Source organism: Pezoporus flaviventris, unplaced genomic scaffold (assembly GCF_033815535.1).
Source record: "Pezoporus flaviventris isolate CSIRO_AGI_PZ_B2104156 unplaced genomic scaffold, CSIRO_AGI_Pfla_v1 ptg000045l, whole genome shotgun sequence".
NCBI lineage: Eukaryota > Metazoa > Chordata > Aves > Psittaciformes > Psittacidae > Pezoporus > Pezoporus flaviventris.
The window spans coordinates 28,599,335-28,621,255 of record NW_026892593.1 but is presented as its reverse complement, the minus strand read 5'-3'; the positions used below and the strand labels follow the sequence as shown (position 1 = coordinate 28,621,255).

Here is a 21,921-nt window from a genome sequence, read left to right as displayed (position 1 = left end):
TGTTGCCTGTCTTCCCAAAATGCATTTTACCTGTGCAAGGGATATAGTGTTTTAATTGCCAGCTCAAGAGCTAAGAAGTCAAGAAGTGTCACAATTGGTTTGTCCATATAACCTTTAATCTCTTGTTGTGCATATTCTCAAGTATGTAACAATATGCATTATTTAATTTAATGAGCACACACTCATTTGTCCTCAGGAAAAGTAATGAATGCAAAATATTTAATACTCATGCAGAATCCAATTAATTTCTGAATGCAATTTGTCTTCATATTTCAGAGGATTTATAAAGTTGGCCTAGTTAATGATGGTAATCCAGTAGCACTACTCTGACTTCACTCTGATATTTAAAACAGCAACTTCTTCATGTTAAAAGAAACTTCTTATTTTTCTTTTTCTCCTTGGGAATGTATGCAATTTGCATTAGATCATAACTGGATATTTGTGAGTCCCAGTTAATTTGTCTTATCTGTGGCCTTCGGGGAAAAAAAATGGGGTTAATCAAATGATTTAGCATCATCTAAACAAGAACTAAGTAACCATGCTCATATTATTCTTATGAGCACTTCAGTTAACCCCAGTGAGACTACTCATCCGAATCAAATGAACAGGATCAAGCTTTCTGATCACTAACTAGTTTGTGTGATGTCAAAATGAATGTCCATATAATGTGCATATTAAAAATGGAGCTAAGGATGGAATTTTGATTCTGGGGATCATTTTTATAATTTAAATGACTGACAACTTATAAAATGCAAAAGTTGTTTCTAATAATGTAATCTAGCAGTTCATATAATTCAAAACCACATTTGCCTGTTAACTGCTAGGTGAATTTTAGCACTTTGACCCAAGGAATGTCCTTTGATTACTCTACAGCACCTAACACACAGGGTTGCAACCTCAAAGGCACTCAGTGGCAGTAGTTTTGCCATTAATCACAGAGAGAGATAATCTGCAATGAACCAACTGGAGCAGTAAAACCCGGGAGGGAGTTACAGCAGAATTCACTAAGCCCTGAAAATTCAAAACTAAACTGAGACTTTGTCCTTTATTCATCAGATATCACAAGTTTTTGCAACAGAACTTACATAACCTGCAGCAGATGCTGTAATACATAAACGAATTGAATTGATCTAAGAGTTGATGTGAACTGTGAATGTCTTTACTTCCATGCATTTGTTTTTATTCCTAAAAAAGAATTAACTTTTTTGGTGGTGGCTGGTGGCTAAGCAGAGCTTTACAAGAGTTCAGTGTCACAGATACATTTTCTACCATGTGCACATGTTTACCCCTCAGGCAGAAAAAGGTGCATATTCAAATTGGTGTGGTTATTTAAATGAAGTCTCAACCACATATTTGCAGAAATAGTCTGTCTACAAAATTGTATTAAAAAAAAAAAAAAAAAAAAAAAGGTCCATCATCCCAGCCAAAGCAAGCACAAAAAAGAAATTCTGCATAAATCTCTGGTTTGTTTGGAAGCTATTTTAATCTGGTTTTGTAATTATCTTCCTTTTCTCCTAGTCTACGTGTCAGTTCATATCCAGTGGGCCAAATTACATATAAGATCAAAAATCAGGTTCCACTAACTTTGTGTTTCCTTAAACCCAAGGAGACAGTACAGAGAATCAGATTTCACAGAGGACACGTCAGGAGAAGGAACTGTAAATGCCAGTGCACATTGCCCATGGCTCAGTGTTTCTTCTCCTGTTAAAACCGTCCCCTTAGACAGTAGTGGTAGTTTTGCATCTCAGTGCTCATCAGCCTCCACAGAAGGAATGCTGCTGCACTGAACAACAAGCTTAGTGCTCTCAGAGGGATCGGCGGCATGTGGGCTCGCAGGGGACAGCCACCAGGAGAGGAGGGCGGTGCTGAGCAGCTGACAATCCAGGCATTGGCAGGTCACCGTGGACTTTACATGGTCATTTTCCTGCCTTCTCTTCACTATCCCGAGAACTAAAACCTTAGCCAAATGTTTCCCAGAGTCTGAATTTGGGATTTTATGGTCCACAGCCTGAAAGAGCTCCAGGGACAGCAGTCTTATCCATCATTTCCTTTTCTCTATCCTCTTTAATAAATGACAAATAAAATGGTGAATTACAGGTTTAAGCAGCTGATTGTGGGTTCTGCCAAGAGTCCTGAGACCTATTGAAGCCCAGGGAAGGGGTTTCACATATGGCTTTGGAAAAAACCTTGTCTTTGCCTGGCCTCACCTATTACCATTTTTCTGACAGAGTATCTCCCACCTTTCGAGAGCCCCAGTCCTCCTGGTTGGCAGCAGGAATAATTGCAGCCTCTGAAAACCACTAGAGCAGTTCCTGTTTGGATCTTTTTGGACTGCTGTCAGGCAGTGCACCCTCTCTGTTCTGCCTGCATTTCAGTGCCCTGTGTAAACTCCTGCCCTTGCAAGGAGGAAGCACTTCTCCTAGGATGGGTTCTGTGGCAGGAGAGCTCTAGATGCCTATGTCTGAGTGCATGTTGGTGCCTGAGCCCCACAGAGATGCTCAGCTGCCAAAGGAAGATGGTCATTCAGAGCTGTCTTCATACTTTGTTCCAAACTCTGTATCCATCAGACTCTCACTGCAAAGATCTATTTGCCAACTACAAAATGGAAGACCGAATTTCAAAACCAGAAATTTTGGAAGGTCTTACATCTAAGTGCAAAGAACTGGCTGAATGTTAACCTTGGACCAGGACTGGGTAAAAGCAATTAGAAAACTGCCTTCCCTATACTTCACCTAATGCCCCCCAAGTACAGAAGTAGAAGGGTAGCCTATATGCCTGACAGCACAACTGTTCACAGAGCTGTGTTGGGACCTGGCTCCAAAGGGATGAGCCTGGGGATCTCTGCAAAAGTCCACTCCAACTAATGCCCAGAGCAGCCCGGTACCAACATAACTGTAGGGATGCAAACAATTAGAAGAGGGCAGAAACACCTGAGACCATCATTGTCACCAGGGAAAAAGGCTGTGCACCTCAGCTTGAATTATCCACAAGCTGAGCTGGAAAGACCAAAGGGGAAAAGTGAACGAAGGTTGCAAAGGAATGTTAAGCAGTAAGATATCCCACCCCAGCTCTGCTACAAGCATTTGTTTCAAACAGCTGTTTCCTATAAAGCTGACTTGAAAATTGGTATCTTCCTACTTCTGAGAGAATTTGTTCACTTCATCTTTTTACTGGCAAAAGCACTGTTATTGCTTTTCATTCCTGCCAGCCCTGCAGAGCCATGTCAGTGCTGTGGAGGTGAACTGGAGTCTATTTTGGCATGAAGCAGAAAGAACACAGCTTGATCTCAGATCCCAGGGTGAATTTTCAGTGCTGGCAGTCAAGAAAGTCGTGGTTTTATTTGTAAATTAAAAGAGAGGTCAACAGGAAAGTCATTTGGGAAAAGAAATTGAAAAAAGCAAATATGGAACCCTACCATGCCATTTATAGTCCTTTATAGGTGAGAGCACAGTTTACATAATGTAATTTGAGTTATAAATAATATTATTGTTTGTTTCAGCCAAAAAGCTGTAGCTCATTTAATTAAGAGAATGGATGTGTTTGCGTTGTGTTACTCATTACTTTATTGTAAAGTATGTTTGTAATAATAACCTATGGAAAAGTTACTGCAGTGGCAGGGGAAAGGATAGTAAAAGAACTTACACAATTTCCAGTAAGAGAAAAACCTGAGGATTATCAGATCACTTTGTTCCTGTAAATCATGTAGCTGAAAAATAGAAAAAGAAGTAAGGGAAGAAATGTGAATTGGCATATTTGACTTTGGAGTCCAAAGTTAAAAAGAGACCATTTGCACACATAAGCCTGGGAGAGAGGCTTAGTCATTTCCTAAATCTGTTCAACACTCACGGTGTCCCATTGCCTTGGCTGGTGTGCAGTGCATACTCAGCGGTAAACCATATAATATCTATCAATCTTAAATGCTCACCTATTTCAAGCACCATTGGTGCAGAATTGCTATGTCATGTCAAACAGAAATGTTCACTGCAAAAGAGAAAAAAAAACATGCTTTTTCAAATACTGTAAATGGAAACACCACACAAAAACACAGACGCAGCAAAAAAAAATATGTCGCACCATCCAGAAATCTAAGATGGCAACAGAGGAAAATTTGTAGAACTTCTTTGAGCCAAGTAAATACTGACATTTAATTTTCATGAAGTTTGTGTGACCTTCCATCCCCCACCCCAAAGGAACGTAAAAAAATGAGGTTTAAAAAAAAACCAAAACATTAGGCAGTATAAAACAATACTTCATAATTTCAGATTGCTGTATATGGAACAGATTGTTCCCATCAGGAGTAAGGCAAGTCAAGGAAAGGTAAAGAAGAAACACATTCTTGTGTGCCAAGGTGAATGAAGCAAGGGGCTGTGATTTGATTTTTAATGAATGGATCCACCCAATGACAGTAACACATGTAGCAGGATGTTATAAGCTGTTTCCATGGCTCCCTAATGTGGCTGCTGTTTTGTGCAGGGAAGAGGCAGGGGATAGGAGACTGAGAGGGTTGTCCCCCTCAGATTCAAAGACCAAAGTCCAAGCTCTGATCTGTACTGGTGCCAAAGGCCATTTTCAATAAATCCAGTTATAAATAGAAACTCATCTGTTGAAGCCAGGAACTCCAAGGCATCCGAATGCGATGCTAGCCACATCACCCCCCTGGCTGTCACTAGTTATAGAAAACACTATACTATGGTCATGCTTTCTTGGAAAACCACATAGGCAGACCTTTGACTCATATCAATACAGGGGACCTGGGTTTACATTAGCAGGGACAAGTGATGTTACAGATATATCCCAGTGATAGCTGATCACAAGGGTCTCAAGGTAATATAAGAAAATCAAACTCAAAGCAGCTAGGCTATTTCCATTGCTTAAACTAAAGTGAATGTATAAACTTAGCACTTCAAAAGTAATATAGATTGTTTGGCCACATGTTTCAGTTATCTGCGGACCATAACAAGCAATTCCCGGTCTTGGAGCTCGCAAACGTGGTGGATCAATAAGCCAGACAAAACCAAGTCCAGCTGGTACCAAAACTAAAAACAAAAAGGGCACCCTCTCCACAAAAGAGAGCCACAGAGATATCACTGCTTTGGAAAAAGGGCTAGAGATGTCAGGAAGCTACAACACTGCTCACATACTCTCTGACAAACTGTGCAGCAGAGGGTCACAACTTATATTATCCCTACACTGAGCAAAGGGGCAGTGAAAAACCGGTGCAGTAAACACCTTGAAGAAACTTTGGAATGATAATGAACGTGTAAATTGTCACACAACTTCTAAGGCAGGCATGCTCAAAAGAGCAGATTTTGGCCTCTTCAGGAACCTGCTTCGGAAGGTTCCATGGGATATAGCCCTAGAGGGCAGGGGGGCCCAAGGCTGCTGGTTGATATTCAAGGATCACCTGCTACAAGCTCAGGAGTGTTGCATCCCAACCAGAAGGAAGTGCAGCAGGAGGACCAGGAGACCTCTTTGGATGGGCAAGTTGCTCCTGAGGAAAATTCAAATGAAAAAAAGAGGCTTATAATAAGTGGAAGCAAGGACAGGTGGCATGGGAAGAGTACAGGGATGTTGTCTGGGAAGCTAGGGACCAGGTTAGGAAAGCTAAGGCCCAGGTAGAATTAAACTTGTCTAGGGATATTAAGGATAACAGGAAGGGATTCTACAGGTACATAGCAAATAAAAAACAGACTAGGGAGAACGTAGACCCCTTCAGGAAGCTCTCGGCAGAACTGGCTACACAGGATTTGGAGAAGGCTGAGGTTCTGAATGACTTCTTTGCTTCGGTCTTCACTGGCAAAGGCTCTGACCGCACCACCCAAGTCTTGGAAGGCAGATGCAGGGACTGTGAGAATGAAGACCTTGCGCCCACTGTAGGAGAGGAGCTGGTTCGAGACCATCTTAAAAATCTGAATGTGCACAAGTCCATGGGTCCTGATGAGATCCATCCGCGGGTCCTGAAGGAGCTGGTGAATGAAGTTGTGAAGCCGCTGGCCATCATATTTGAGAAATCATGGCAACCAGGTGAAGTTCCTGATGACAGGAAAAAGGGAAATATAGCCCCCATTGTCAAGAAGGGGAAAATGGATGACCCGGGGAATTACAGACCAGTCAGTCTCACCTCTGTGCCTGGCAAAATCTTGGAGCAGATTCTCCTTGAAGGCATGCTAAGGCACATGAAAAACAACAAGGTGCTTGATGACAGCCAGTATGGCTTCACTAAGGGCAAATCCTGCCTGACCAATTTGGTGGCCTTCTATGATGGGGCTACAGAACTGATGGACAGGGGTAGAGCAGCTGACGTCATCTACCTGGACTTGTGTAAAGGGTTCGACACTGTCCCACACGACATCCTTGTCTCTAAATTGGAGAGACATCAATTTGATGGATGGACCACTCGGTGGATAAAGAACTGGCTGGATGGCCGCACGCAAAGAGCTGTGGTCAATGGCTCAGTGTCTGGCTGGAGACCAGTAACAAGTGGTGTCCCTCAGGGATCAGTGTTGGGACACTGGTGTTGTTCAACGTCTTCGTTGCTGACATGGACAGTGGGATTGAGTGTGCCCTCAGCAAGTTTGCCGATGACACCGAGCTGTGTGGTTCGGTTGATACCCTGGAGGGAAGGAATGCCATCCAGAGGGACCTTGACACACTTGTGAGGTGGGCTGATGCCAACCTCATGAAGTTTAACCATGCCAAGTGCAAGGTCCTACACCTGGGTGGGAGCAATCCCAGGCACAGCTACAGGTTGGGCAGAGAAGAGATTCAGAGCAGCCCTGTGGAGAAGGACTTGGGGGTGTTGGTCAATGAGAAAATGAACATGATCTGGCTTCAGTGTGTGCTCACAGCCCAGAAAGCCAACCGTATCCTGGGCTGCATCAAAAGAAGCGTGACCAGCAGGTCAAAGGAGATGATCCTGCCCCTCTACTATGCTCTTGTGAGACCTTACTTGGAGTATTGTGTGCAGTTCTGGTGTCCTCAACATAAAAAGGACATGGAACTGTTGGAACAAGTCCAGAGAAGGGCCACGAGGATGATCAGGGGACTGGAGCACCTCCTGTATAAAGACAGGCTGAGGAAGTTGGGGCTGTTCAGCCTGGAGAAGAGAAGGCTGTGTGGAGACCTCCTAGCAGCCTTCCAGTATCTGAAGGGTGGGTATAGGGATGCTGGGGAGGGACTCTTCATTAGGGACTGTAGTGATAGGACAAGGGGCAGTGGGTTAAAACTGAAACAGGGGAAGTTTAGATTGGATATAAGGAGGAAATTCTTTCCTGTTAGGGTGGTGAGGCACTGGAATGGGTTGCCCAGGGAGGCTGTGAATGCTCCATCTGTGGCAGTGTTCAAGACCACGTTGGACGAGGCCTTGGGTGATATGGTTTAGTGTGAGGTGCCCCTGCCCATGGCAGGGTGGTTGAACTTGACGATCTTAAAGTTCTTTCCAACCCTAACTATTCTATGATTCTATGCTCCAGAGGAGTTTCACCAGTCCCAAGTGAATCATCCTTCCTCCCTGGAGCAGCAGCATCTTTGGCACTGATGGGCAATCATGGCAAGGAAGTAAAAATCAGAGGTTAAATATAGGTCCTGGCACAGCATGCCTGTGAGGGAGACCACTTGCCCTGGTGGAGTGTTGGCTGAACTCCCTTCTAGTCCCTGGGGCTCTCAGCCTCAACCTCCACCAGGAAGAGGCCTCCCATCCTGGGGAACACTGAGCCAGGGTGGTAGCTTCACCCAGTAGCACTGAGACACCAAGCCTGGGAACAGGGGAGCCCATGAGCCCCACTACAGCCAGGGTTGCCTGAGACCAGGGCTTGTCACCAATGCACAGCAATACCAGGGACCATTCCTTCTGTTGCTGTGCTTCATCCCTTACCCCAAATATAAACAACCCTCAAAAAAAAGTGAAAACCATGGAAATGGGAAACCAGTGGGGAAAAGGTGCTGTAACAAAAATAAATGACACCTGAGGTGGATGCACTTCATCAGTAGATTTCCACATCAGAGTTTTAAACATCTTCAACAGAGAAATATATTAGTTCGTAAGAAAAAACACACTTCCTTCTGATAAAATGGACACAAGATGATTGACAATGAGGATTTGGGGTTTCGGGGCTTCAGGGCTTTAATTGAATCTTTGCCTTTGATACCAAAAATATTCACAATATATTTGAGGGCTTTGCTTTTCTGTACCACAGAGAGAAGACCTTTGTGAACCATCTAATTTTGGAATAGCATGAATTCTCAGGACCGAGGAAGGGAGCATGCCAAGGTAATAAATCGTTCACTACTCAGCAGAGGAAGAATCTGGGGACTCCAGCATGGTAACAGAGACTTTATAGAATACAGCAGGAGGCTTAACCTTTTAACTTGACTGAAGTTGGCAATTTCTGAGAGCCTGTGAGAGGTACCTAAGAAAAACAAGGCTTTTGTCAGTAGGATCTAATTCACTGCAGGGAATCCTTACTCATTCAAAATTCATCAGGAGTCTGTAAGTTTAAAATAGTTGAAATCTGCGGTATAATAAGCCAGTAATAAATGTGACCAAATCAGATTAAGCAGAAAAAATAAAACTCATAACTTCCAGAGAAACAGTGCAGTTTAAAACAAGTAAAATCAAAGCATAACATAAAGATCACAACAGTGGTAGGGATGGTCAACACATATTTATTTTTGGGCCAAAAGTTGGTGATTATTTCTTCTACAGAATATGCAAACTCTCACTTGTCCTGAATGATGAGTGCAAAAATTATACACATGATACTGTTCTGGTCTGCAATAATTGATCTTTTCTACTCAGCATCCAACCAGCTTAGATTTCCACAGGCATTCTAAACAAACTATTGTATTTTTGACAAGTTCACATGGGCCCACCTCTCAGGCCTGTTAAGTCCTTTTGGATGGCATCCCTTCCCTCCCTCAACCACACCACACACCTTAGTGTGTTGCTGGCAAACTTGTAGTTGTATGTTTGGGAAAGTGTATTGTGTCTATAGTCTAAGAATACCCTTTGAGAGATTTATACTCAAATTGCGTTGGTTGACTGGAGCCACTCTAACATTTAAAGGCAGGAAAGGGAGTAGATGAGCCATCTGTGGCCTGAAACAGTTTGGTAGGATGGATATCACTCTTTCCAGGTCAAAAAACAACAAACTTACTACAAGAGTGGAGATTGTGCATTTAACATAAAAAAAAAAAAAAAGCATTTAATTAAATTGTACCTATTTTATACTTTGTTATATTTCCCTCTGTCATTTGTTATTAACTGCAGACTGCATCAAATTTCTTTATCAAACAATAAGTGATAACAGTTCGGGTCCTTTTAAAGCCACAAGGTAAATGGGATTGCTACTGCAACAGCAGGTGGGACAAGTTTGGGGAAGGAAAAGTGAAATGTGTTGGAATCTGCTCAGGGTTTTGGAACATTGGCATTCCTCAACAACAAGGTGAAAATAAATAATTTTAGCCTTGCAGAAGTTACCAAACATATATTTCTTGACATTATGCTTTTTTGTTCTCTAAATTCAGACATGTAGGTGTGAAAATTCACACAAGTCTGAGTTTCCAGGGTTGAAATAACATCACTTTCTGGGTGTCAAAGGAGAAATTGCATTATTTAAGCGTGAAAAACAATATACACCTGAAGACAGAAATTTCAGTAGTTTGATGATGGTACCATATTAATCCTGATCTGTGTCTGTTGGCATGTGTTTCTCAGGAAAAGTGAAGACAGTGTAACAAGGGACATACTTCTAGTCTTACCCCTGCTAATTCACTCCACCACACCTAAAGAATAATTTGTCTGAGCCCATTCCAAACAAATCTTTTTATGCCTACTCTATTTAGGAGGGGCAGGTGAACCCCTGCAGTTCCCCTAAGATTAAAAGTACTGTTTGTATTTTAGAAAAAAAGAGCAATATTAAATTATGCTATTTTAACACAGTTGTGGACATAGGTCTATTGGGCTAACCTAAGATTCAGTGTCTATTCTCTCATAAGAAGAGGTGTTAGACCATGGCAAAGTCTTCTGAGGGGAAGCACCTCTCTGCTGTCCTGACACTGATGTTGAGGGGGGGTAGTGCTGAGGTATAAAAGAAGTGCCAAGTGTTGGTCATTTTTTGTGCAAAGCGCAGAGCTTTCTGCTGTGAAGTGTAGAAACTAATTGCTATTGATGAAACCGGATAACACTTCACAGGTTTCACAGTGTCCTGGGTTCAGCAGTCGCAGTCACTTTTCTCCTTAGTAGCTGGTGCAGTGCTATGGTTTCAACTTTCAGCCTGGGAACAGTGCTGATAACACAGATGGTTTCAGTTACTGTTCAGTAATGTTTACTCTGACCAAGGACTTTCTGAGTCTCATGCTCTGCCAGGGAGGAGGGGAAGCCGGGAGGAAGCAGAGACAGGACACCTGACCCAAACTGACCAAAGAGGTATTTCATGCCACAGCACATCATGCCCAGTATATAAACTGGGGGCAGTTACCCAGAAGGGCCGGATCACTGCTCGGTCAGGCTGGGTATTGGTCGGTGGGTGGTGAGCAGTTGTATTCTCTTCCCTTGTTATTTCCCTTATCATTATTATTGGTGGCAGCAGCAGTGGTTTGTGTTATACCTTAGTTACTGGACTGTTCTTATCTCAACCTGTGGGAGTTACATTCTTTTGATTCTCCTCCCCATCCCTCTGGGAGCTGGGGGAAGAAGCAGAGGGGGAGGGAGTGAGTGAGCAGCTGCTCAGTTCTGAGTTATTGGCTGGGCTTAAACCATGACACAAAGGAAGCTGATTCTGTGGCGATCACGTAATTCCATTAAGTTTCATTATTTTTGTGATGTTCTGTATAAGAAATCTGTAGGCGTAAAGCCCCACTTTTTCCAGGTGCATTATGGTTTATCTTTGTATACTGGTTTTAGACAAACACAAATGCATATATCAGTTTGCATCCAGGTAAGATGCTATTTTTAAAAACACCCAGTGTAATTTCTTCCTTTCTTCAGAAAATAGTGGAGATCTTAAAACATCCAGTTCACTGACAAATCGGGTAGTTGTTCAGTCCAAGTATGGTTAAGTAGACCTGGGAGAAGAAACAACCATATTGCATACTAGCAACTTAGTAGAGCTGTCAGCTTTGTCTCCATCTCTTCCTCCTCTGGATGGTCCCAATGGACTAGATATGGAAAGGAGGGAAGCTTATAGCCCCGGAGCTGTGCACAGTTCCCAAGTTCTTACGAGATGTTCCTGTGCTCAAGGTACAGCACATAACCAACACATTACAGACTTTGGTATGTGTCTCCCAAGAAAGTTGGTCAGCAGTGATAAAAGATCCTATGGAGACAACTTTATGTGGCAAAGCAGAATACTTCTCAATTTCTTCATCAGTCTTTCCAGGTAATGGGAGAAAATGGGTGTTCACCATCTACAATTAAGATCTGGGAAGAGGCAATATGGTTGCTTAATATCAAAAAAAGGCCAAAGCAGATGTGATCACTTACTTCTCCTTCCAGAAGTAAATTCTGACATGAATTGTTATGTAAAATACAAGAAATATCCATCAACAAAAGCTTAATTGCAGGAGGCATAGCAACCCACTGGATATTATGAGGAACTTGCTTTAGGCACTGCCTAAGTGTTTTAAAATTGATGCATATGAACAGGTAACATGCCAAGGATTTTGGTCAAGCTGGAGTCAAAGGTACATCAACCCAAATGATCTTTATTACGATATAAGTAATGCTAGATAGGCTAAGGATCAGGCCTCCAAAGGAAAAATGTCAAAATGAAATTCAATGCAGGAAATGCAGGAGAAGGACTGAAAGGGAAAAGCACAACAAACAACCAGTGACTTTGTAAATACAGTTGCATTTTGTTCATTCAAAAGAAGAGCAGCCAATCTAAGTAAAGACAAATTGAAGGGACACATATTAATGGATAAAATTCAGGATGAAAATAAAAGCAGAATGATAATGGAGAAAAAACAGTCATGCACCTAAAAGTGGACTATAAAATCATTCAGGAGAAAACCTACTTCCAACACAAACCTAACTTCCATCACTAACATGATTTTACTGTATACCTTATGGTGAACAATAGCATTTTAGCAAGATCTCAGGCCATCAGCAGGAGGTGGCCCAAGAGGGACAGGAGAGTCTCCCAGACTAGTAGGGAGGATAAGTATCTACACTGACATTTTGGAGGATCTCAGTAATGTGTTTGTCACTATTTTTGCCATAGTGAGTTTGGAAGTTATCTAAAATTCCATTTTGAGTCAATAATGATGACATAATGAAAATAATGCCCAGTAACAATAATTTACACAGCATCAAGTTATGCTGCTTTTTGCTATATTGCGTGTCAAAGCATTCTTGAAACACAATTTGGAACTGATAGATGCTTACCTAATATTCATGTGTATTTCTGCTGATGCCATCCAGAGGGACTTTGAGACACTTGAGAGGTGGGCCAATGCCAACCTTATGAAGTTCAACAAGGCTAATTACAAGGTCCTACAAATGGGTCGGGACACCACCTACAGGTTGGGCAGAGAAGAGATTCAGAGCAGCCCTGCAGAGAAGGACATGGAGGCTGTTGGTTGATAGAAAATGAATACGAGCCAGCAGTGTGTGCTTGCAGCCCAAAAAGGCAGCCCAGAAAGCCAACCATATCCTGGGCTGCATCAAAAGGAACATGACCAGCAGGTAGAGGAGGTGATCCTGTCCCTCTACTCTGCTCTTGTGAGGCCTCACTTGGAGTATTGTGTGCAGTTCTGGTGTCCTCAACATAAAAAGGACATGGAACTGTTGGAACAAGTCCAGAGAAGGACCACGAGGATGATCAGGGGACTGGAGCACCTCCCGTATGAAGACAGGCTGAGAAAGTTGGGGCTGTTCAGCCTGGAGAAGAGAAGGCTGCGTGGAGACCTCATAGCAGCCTTCCAGTATCTGAAGGCGGGCTATAGGGATGCTGGGGAGGGACTCTTCATTAGGAACTGTAGTGATAGGACAAGGGGTAGTGGGTTAAAACTTAAATAGGGGAAGTTTAGATCGGATATGAGGAAGAAGTTCTTTACTGTAAGGGTGGTGAGGCACTGGAATTGGTTGCCCAAAGAAGTGTTAAATGCTCCATCCCTGGCAGTGTTGAAGAAGTTGGACAGAGCTTTGGGTGACATGGTCTAGTGTGAGGTGTCCCTGCCCAATGCAGTGGGGTTGGAAATAGATGATCTTAAGGTCCTTTTCAACCCTGACAATTCTGTGATTCTGTGATTCTATGAAATGTTTGCCGTATCTTAGAAGCAGCATATCTGCAATGTGATGCAAGGGTTGCTATGGTGACTTCACATCTCTTATTTAATCATGTACCTGAGTAAATACACATTATATCAATCTCTGTTAGAGGTGCTATTAGTAAAGTTATGTCAGCATTTCTATCAAAAATACTTGTTTTCCTGTTGCAACTTAACCAAAAGACAAAGAAAGCTATTCCTAGACCAAACTCGCAAAAGTCTTTGCAATCTTCTAGTGTATTTTTTTCATAGCTTTAATCACTTTTTCAAGCCCTCTGTTATAAAAATGAAGTAAAAAATCTGGATTTATTTCTATTCTTGAGTAGCTAGTCACTTTGACTAAGACAATTATAGAACTTTTCAGTTAGAAACATCTTTAGAAAGATTTCAGAGTTAGTTTTTATTTCACTGTTCCAGTCTGTGCCAGTGGGCACTCAGTCGGGAGTTAATTGCATTACTTCTCTTATAGACCTTCTCTACTGCCGGAGTGGCATAAAGACACTTTTGTGTAAAGGAGAACCTTAGACTGTTAGTTCTTGTATTCAGTGATTCAATTTTACTAAATGTCATGAGAAATTTAATTTGTAAACTCCAGTGCATTCTTCTTGAGCAATTATTTGAGTCATTCCCCAGGATAACGCATAAGGAGGGAGTGTGTTGCTAGAAGTAATCAAATACTTTTATCTTTTTGGCACCTATTTATTTTTCTAATCAATTACTTTGAAAAAGAGTAGGTAACTTTCTGAGAATATGTTTCTCTGTGAGCTCCCCTGTGTATGTCAGGATAACTCTTGCATTATGCAGTTGTATAAATTTGTCAGTTGACCTGATTAAATGTTTTCCTTCTGTGAGTTGTTTTTTCTTTTTAACTAAAATGACATTTGTAGGAAATATCTATCTTTGGCAAAATCCCTTAGATAATCATATTTTTGAAACAAAACTGATGCAAAAGAATTTCTAAATATATACATTTTTACTCAAAATTTGGGTTTTTAAGGACCTGGGTGAAAAAGTCACAATTTACAGAAAATTATGCTGGAACTTGCATATGTGCTTGCATGTTGACCTTGTGAAGACTAAACCTTTAAGTGGAACAATTTCTTCTGTGCTTCATGTCAGCTAGTAAGAGTGGACACTCATTACTAAATTGGCTGAACAGTGTGGCTGAACAAACACATCTTTCCCGAAAGTGAGGAAGAACATGGTTGGATAGAGTAACTCAAACATATCCTAAATGTACATTAGTAACTGGTAATGAGAAGGGAAGGCTATTTTTTGAGAATTTACTCCTATAGTAAGACAGAGAGAGATGTGATGTGTTTCAGATGCTGCCCTGGCATAAACTATAGAGGGTGAGGTTTTACATGACATAAATCAAGGCCTTCATGTTAAATGGAGTCAAAGAGATCACTGAAATAACTTTGAAGGTGTTTGAGGAGGTGGCTCCAATTTTAAGTACTACAGTGTTTGGATTACTGCCTAAATTGCTGCTCAGTTTCTGCAGCACCACATAGGACATAGCTAAAGCTCCAAAAAGTCAAGTATTATAGCTCTAGAAGATGAGAAATAGATCATGCACTTTCAGCCTTCTGCTGTAAGGCCTTCTTTCCAAACCCAAGCCAGCACTGAAGGATTAGGGTCACAAGAAGCAACAGTAAAAATATTAGAAAACAGTGTCCAGTAATGTAAACAAACAATAGAACATAATGAATTCTGCATGTCTTGTGGCACCCACCTACAACTAAAATATGACTAGAGTACAAACCTATCCATTGTTCAAAAGAATTATCACCATGAAGCAGTAGTAATACATCGGTTTTTTTCCCATTAAGATCCTATATGCGTATTTTCCATACCAGTTGTCTTCAGTCATATACATCAATGTGCAAAGAAATCTTTCTAAAACAGCGAGTCAGCATATTCTTTCTCTATCTATCTGTTTTCTTCACTTATATGGAAAAAATTGAGCAAAGAGGACTGGAATGGGAGGTCTAAGTTCTGCATTTAAGGGTCTTTATTGGAAAACATTTTTCAGACCCTGAGGGTGAATACCTATGTAATAACAGCAAAGCATGGCAGCTCTGTCAATCTCACTCATAATAAGGCACACATGAGTTTTTCAGATATATGAATCTTAGAAGGTAGTAGCTGAACTATCTTGAAAAAAGCAGCTGAAAACAGTAAGATACACCAGCGTGATGTGTTTAGAACAACTGCCCTTCATCCCTTAGCAGGTTAGCGCCCACATGTTGAAACAGTTGACACTTCGATTTCTCTATGGACAGTACCAACCAGAATGCTTTCAAAGTATATAACCTTGAGATGACAAATGTGTGGACTAGAAGACCTACAAGAAATGGGAAAAATCTTGATCCATGCTTAAAATGTTGAACAAATGTGATACTATTTATTGTATGCGCAATTGTATGAGACACAATAGATCATTCTGAAGTCAACTGTACATTTTCACTGTTTTTGTTTTGTGATAAATTTAGCTCTTCTTTGTGAAACTCACTGGTAGCTAAGACTTCTTGCTGTTACTTTTTTTCTTTTCTGATCAAAAATCTATGATGTAAATCTGGAAATATGATCTTGGGTGTTACAACTTTACCAAAATTCTTACGAACCACCAGTAAGCCACAGATTCCAGACCTTGAAAGTCATGCAACAGACACCCTTAGTACATAATTTGACATTATTTTAGTCTATTGGTGTAAATATCAACACCAGAAAGCAAAAATTCAGAACCATGGTATGATAAGTTTCATTGCTAAAATATCATAGTGTTATCCAAGTGTGTAAAGTTCAAAGGAGGGGAAGATTCATCATCTTGTCAATATTGTGAATTTCACTTTCAAATCATGGAAGGACCATCCTTGTGTTACATGTCAGATGCTAGACCCTATGATAGCTAAAGAGTTCAGAGTTTGAAGAAAGTAATTAAAAAATTATGTTATGAAGGAATGGGTTAAGAATTTTTAAGAATATTACATTGAGGTCAGATGTCTGCATGAACTGAATTTCATAAAATCCTTGTGAAATAGGGAGGAAACTATTGAAAAATGTCTCATATGTCACTGCCACTGGTGAGTGTTACAAGTAGTAGTAGTCTAGATTAACATCAGGTCTTAGAATCACAGAATCATAGTTTGGGTTGGAAAGGACCTTAAGGTCATCCAGTTCCAACCACCCTATCATTGGCAGGGACACCTTACACTAAACCATGTCACCCAAGGCTTGTCCAACCTCGCCTTCAACACTGCCAGGGATGGAGCATCCACAACCTCCCTGGGCAACCCATTCCAGTGCCTCACCACCCTAACAGGAAAGAATTTCTGCCTTATACCCAATCTAAACTTCCCCTGTTTTAGTTTTAACCCATTACCCCTTGTCCTGTCACTACAGTCCCTAATGAAGAGTCCCTCCCCAGCATCCCTATAGGCCCCCTTCAGATACTGGAAGCTTGCTATGAGGTCTCCACGCAGCCTTCTCCAGGCTGAACACCCCCAACTTTCTCAGCTTATCTTCATATGGGAGGTGCTCCAGCCCCTGATCATCCTCATGGCCCTCCCCTGGACTTGTTCCAACAGTCTTGATGATTTGGATTTCATAACACTATGGTCAGTTTCTCTATGTACTGATATATATGGTAGAGTTATCCCATTTTACATCAAGATAAAGTTTGCTTCAAAGTAAAAAAACAATTCATAACATTACAACAAAAAGCATAACAGATTCCTGCTTATCTAGCAATCTATGACCTTAATTTACAGAGCACTTCTGATTCCTAATATAGCTCATTTTCTCCTTTTTTTCTTTAATTAATCCAGCCATTAGATCTGAAAATTTAAAATTCATGTTTCAGAAATTAGTGTTAAAGACACTGAATTGGAGGATAAAAGACAAGGTAAGTTAATAAGAGTCAGATAACTCCACTATGAAAACAAAGACTGATATTTAAGGAATTACCCTTTGCTCCTCAAGCTCACTACAGGTCTTGGTAGGAAGTATGAGTTCACCCCTCTGCTTTCAAACCAGATTAGTGAGCAATGTGATTATTGTAACTGAGATGAGCAAAATTTCTGGATGCTGCAGGAATATGATTTTTTAGTATTTTTTTTCCTTTTACAGTGAAATAAATAAGAGATAAAGTTACTCAAACGGATCTTCCTTTGCCACTAATAAGAATTTATCTTGAATAAGTAGCTCAGGGTTCAGTCCATGTTTCTACTTTATGGTTTATTGCCTACAGATACCTATGTAAGTGAAAACACAAAGCAAGTGAAAAAGTGGCTGATGGACATTTTCAGTTTTGTTGGAATGAGGTGTCACAGAACTCACACATCTTAAAAGCATGACTCATCTTGTGCTTTTTGGCTTCTGTTTTACTATGGAAAACATTCTTTTCTGCTCTCAGAAAGTTTGGTTTTGTGGCACTTATAGTTAAATAGTTCAGATCTTCCTCCATGCAAGAGAAACACGTGACCAACTTCATGCAGGAGTAGATGAGACATTGGATCATGTCCTTTCTGAAAACCTACATTGTTTGTCAGTGGTGGAGGAGAAGAGCACCTCAGCCATGGCCCACTGATGACCTGCCTTGCATCACTCCCAATTCCTCTTTTTTTTTGAGCTAGAATGATTGCAGAAACATCTCCAAGTGAGAAGGAGCACTTTGAGAAATTCCTTCAGCTAATTAAAGTTAGGTGTTGACAGGCTGAAGGGATTCCAATCCAGACATTGGCAGAAGAAAGGTTAAAACACAGCCCAGAATGGAAGTGTGAAGTTTGACTGGCTCAGGAGACACAAACTTTCCCCTCTAGGTCAAAAGACTGAACTTAGCAATTGAAAAATCTGTTGTCACTGTTGCAGTTCAGGATGCTCCAAAAAATTTAGCTGTAGCTAGTTCAGCTGCACATGTAATAAAACCCTTGTAATCATTTCAGTTGTTCACAGTTTAACGTGAATCAGAACCAGATCTGAAACAAGTCATATATCTTGAATTGGCCTGATATTAGCTATACAGTAATTCTTGTTTCCCTCTTGCCAAAGTGGTGAAGCTAGAGTAGTCTGATCTTTCATATCAAGCCAAATATGGATAAGAAAGAGCTCTACACACAAACACTTCTAGAAATAGTAATATATTAATTTGCAAATAGAAATGTCACTGAATAGTACACACGGACATTGCATCTGTACAAGAATATGGAAGTTTTCCACTTTCATATTTAAGTATGACTATAGAAAGTAATTTTCTCACTTACCACATAGCACTGCTTGCAATAGCAAAACAAACTTTATCTTCTGAGTCTCCTTGTTTTGCTGGAATGGAGGTGGGGAGAAATTCAGCTCAGTTCATCAACATGTTTAAATAGTGCCTTTGAGAAAGGATTCAGAAGCAAATATGTACTGTTGCACTGGGCAGCTGCTCTTGCGGGTTTCCCGTTAAATAAACATCTATTGCAAGGTACGTCTCGTAATGAGGTTGTTTTCTCTAGACTTTTTCTAGGGTCATGGTCATCACCTGGGAATTGTGGTTTTCAGATTTACGAAATTACTAATCAATATTTGTGTAGAATTACACAACGGCATAAGAAACAATAGTGGTGTATGAATGTGCAGCACCTAAAAGTAAAATGCTAATTTCCTGTGAGAACTGCTGATTTCCAGATTTTACTTTAATCTGTTCTTAGCAGGTTCAAGTAGTTTAAGTGAAAAAAGTTATGCTAAATATTTTTTAACATTTGCAAAAAAAAAAAAATACTTGTATATGTAACTCCTGTTACTTTCAATAGGCATGAGCAATGTGGAGAAGCAAGAGCCTTTGCAGGAATGGTCACTGCTCACTGAAGTGCGCTCACACTTGTCTCTGCTGTTCAGTCTGCTGAACCAGGAAAATACTTTTACGGATAGGATTTGATTTAAAGAAATACTAATTGCTTAGTGGAAGTGAAGAACACTTATTCTTTAGTACTTCATTTTTTTTTATTTATTCTTTTTTTAAGGTAATATACTAATAGAATTTTTTCTCATTAGCTACCATTTTAACCAGAATGGTAAGTATATTATTTTTCAGCTTCAGAAAGACAAAAATCTCCAATTTGAACTTCTTTTCTGAGTGCTTTTACAACTGTACAGAGTTACAACAGCATCTCAGCTACTGCCAAGACTGTACTCACTTCGGAGTTAGGTTTTCAAACTACAGTGGTGTCTGGCTTCATCTGTCTGATTTTTAGCAGCTGTGTTTGAATTGAGAACTTGATTGACAATTATCTCATCTTGACAGGAGCTTGATTACTTGGTCTATGAAAAGATTCTTTATGCTATTTTGTGATAAACAGTTACCTTTTTATCCCTCTTTTTGGTGCTTTTACTTGTTGCTGAACAGCCACAGCTACAGTATTTAAAATTAAGCCAAAACCATTTGGTGGTTGTGGCTGGCATGAAGCTTCAGTGACTAGTAGTATTACTTCTTGGACTTGCTGATGTCAATGAAGTTTTAACATGGATAGAATTCAAAATCAATTTTTCTCCAACAGTTCTACCTAGCAAAGATTGTGATAAACTATGTTAATTTAGGATTGAAGAGAGAATGAAAAGCCAGCAATAAAGGCCCTTTGACAGCAGTGGGGGATGAGTAATGGAAAATGTTCTTGCTGCAGAGCAGCAGAGTGTAATTTCTAAAGGAACCAGTCTTTAATTAATTGGAAAAGCAGTAAACTCAGTCAGTCACAGTGCCAAAATATTGCAGTTCAGTTGAAGGATTTTATTGAACTAATTGATTTAATTGTTTTAAGTAATGCCGTTATAAGAGTCATTATTAAGAAACATTATTCTCAATATAATTTTCTGAAACATAAAAACTTTTTACGAAGCAAGTGATTTTCATTTAAGTAAAGGAGACAACTGTTTTGATTGAAAAGAGAAACTTGACTAGGTTGTGTTTCATTAGGAATTATCAGTACTTGATTTTGGATGTCCTCATAGATAATGTGAAGCACTTACTTTGTAAGTGAAGGGTGCTTCAGCTACGTTTAGACTAGCTTAAACATTTCTAATGTCATTTTTCCAGCATCGCAAAATTGATTTCATTTTATCTGCCTAATCTAGACATAATGGACCAGGGAAGTCTGCGTCCCCCTTTTTGCACACCCACCCTCCATTCCTCATTAGCCTTTTTCAACATTTTTCAACTGCTGTAGGTTACTCACTAGCTCCACAATCAGTTTAAACTGGAATAAGCAGTCCTGCCTTACCTTTCAGTCCTCTGCCTGGTTACTGCCATGTATATTTCTCTGCCTTCTTTCTGCCACATATTCGTGCAGCCACATGGTGAGTGGGAACAGGGCAATGTCTGGTTTAAAACTAGCCCCTTCCCCCCCTTTTTTTTTCTCCTGTATGTATTTATATGACTATTTGAAGTCACTGGGAAAGCAAGGACAGTGAAAACAGTGATTAGGTCAGTGGGAGTTGGCACTGCCTCTTTAAGCATCAGCATTTGCTTATGTTGACTTAAGAGAGTTGTGGGACTATAGCCTTAGCATCGCTCCTCCAGGGTTCAAACACAGCCAGGGTCTCTGGAGCAAGAAGCAGGAGCCCAGATATATCAGTCACTGGTTCCCTTCCTTTCCCAACAGTGTTTGAACAGTTTGAAAAACCTGTCTCACTGGCGCCAGTTCTGATGCAATATCTCTTAAATTCAAAAGTAAAAGGAGAGTGTTGTATGTAACTCTATGGGAATTGCAAGTGTGGCGTCCTGACCATGCCTGTATAAACTTTCTGGTTCTGTGGCAGTCACAATAAATACTGACAACACTGCAAACCAAGAAAACTGTCTGGGAGGTTTTCATGCCACAACAAATCTTTAGGGCATTTCTAGCAACATCCGATTGTTTACCAAAGGGGAAGTAATGCAATCTGTTAGATCTAATGGCAGAATTCTGGAGGGAACATTCACATTTCCAAATGCCAGGTGCAAAAGGTAGAGGTTTTTGGTCTTTCAGATAAGCTCCACAACTGAGGAGATATCAAGGGTGACTGAGTTCCCATAAGGTGACTTTCTTTGATTGCTATTTGCGTTTAGAAAGTCTCTTGGCAGACTCCTTGCCATCAAGCTGTGGAGTCAGCATGGCTCAGGGGTCCAAAAGGAAAGTGCCTGGAAAGCCCCCTGGCCAAGGTTCTGCACAAATCCATTGCAGCTGCAACATGAAAATAGGGTTGTCATTACTATTGCTTTATCACTGTTATTTTTATCCATTACATATATCTGCTTCGGCTTCTCCTCTTGATTGAATGTAGTTACAGAAACAACCATGCAGACAAGCAGTACACAACCATTTCTAACATATTTTAGGAAAAGACAGAGCTTGAAACTCAGGAAATCTCATGAATTAGGACCGGAATTGATGAAGACATCTTCCCCATGGAGTGCCTCTCAGGATTAGGTGTGGTACTGAGAGTGGAGGACAATCTGCTGGGTCAGACACTGGCTGCCATCACGTGAGGCTGTTGAACTCGGCAGATCAATGGCTCGATCAGGGAGGGCAAAACCTTGCAGAATTTTCACAGTTTGGTCAGAGCAAAAGTATGCTTTGCACAAAGTAGCAGGAGGGATATAAAAACATGACAGTGTAATAAACATGTTTCAGCTAG

The 21,921-nt window shown here is 40.7% G+C and overlaps 1 long non-coding RNA gene across 1 annotated transcript; it reads right to left on the bottom strand.

Moving 5' to 3' along the window:
• Positions 1-205: 205 nt before the first annotated feature.
• LOC133276691 (uncharacterized) lies at positions 206-18,724 on the bottom strand. Its single transcript, XR_009745954.1, has 3 exons — positions 18,534-18,724; positions 3,926-3,981; positions 206-473 (listed from the first exon to the last, which is right to left on the bottom strand). It is a non-coding gene; the product is annotated as an uncharacterized LOC133276691 (long non-coding RNA).
• Between the last annotated feature and the right edge of the window lie 3,197 nt (positions 18,725-21,921).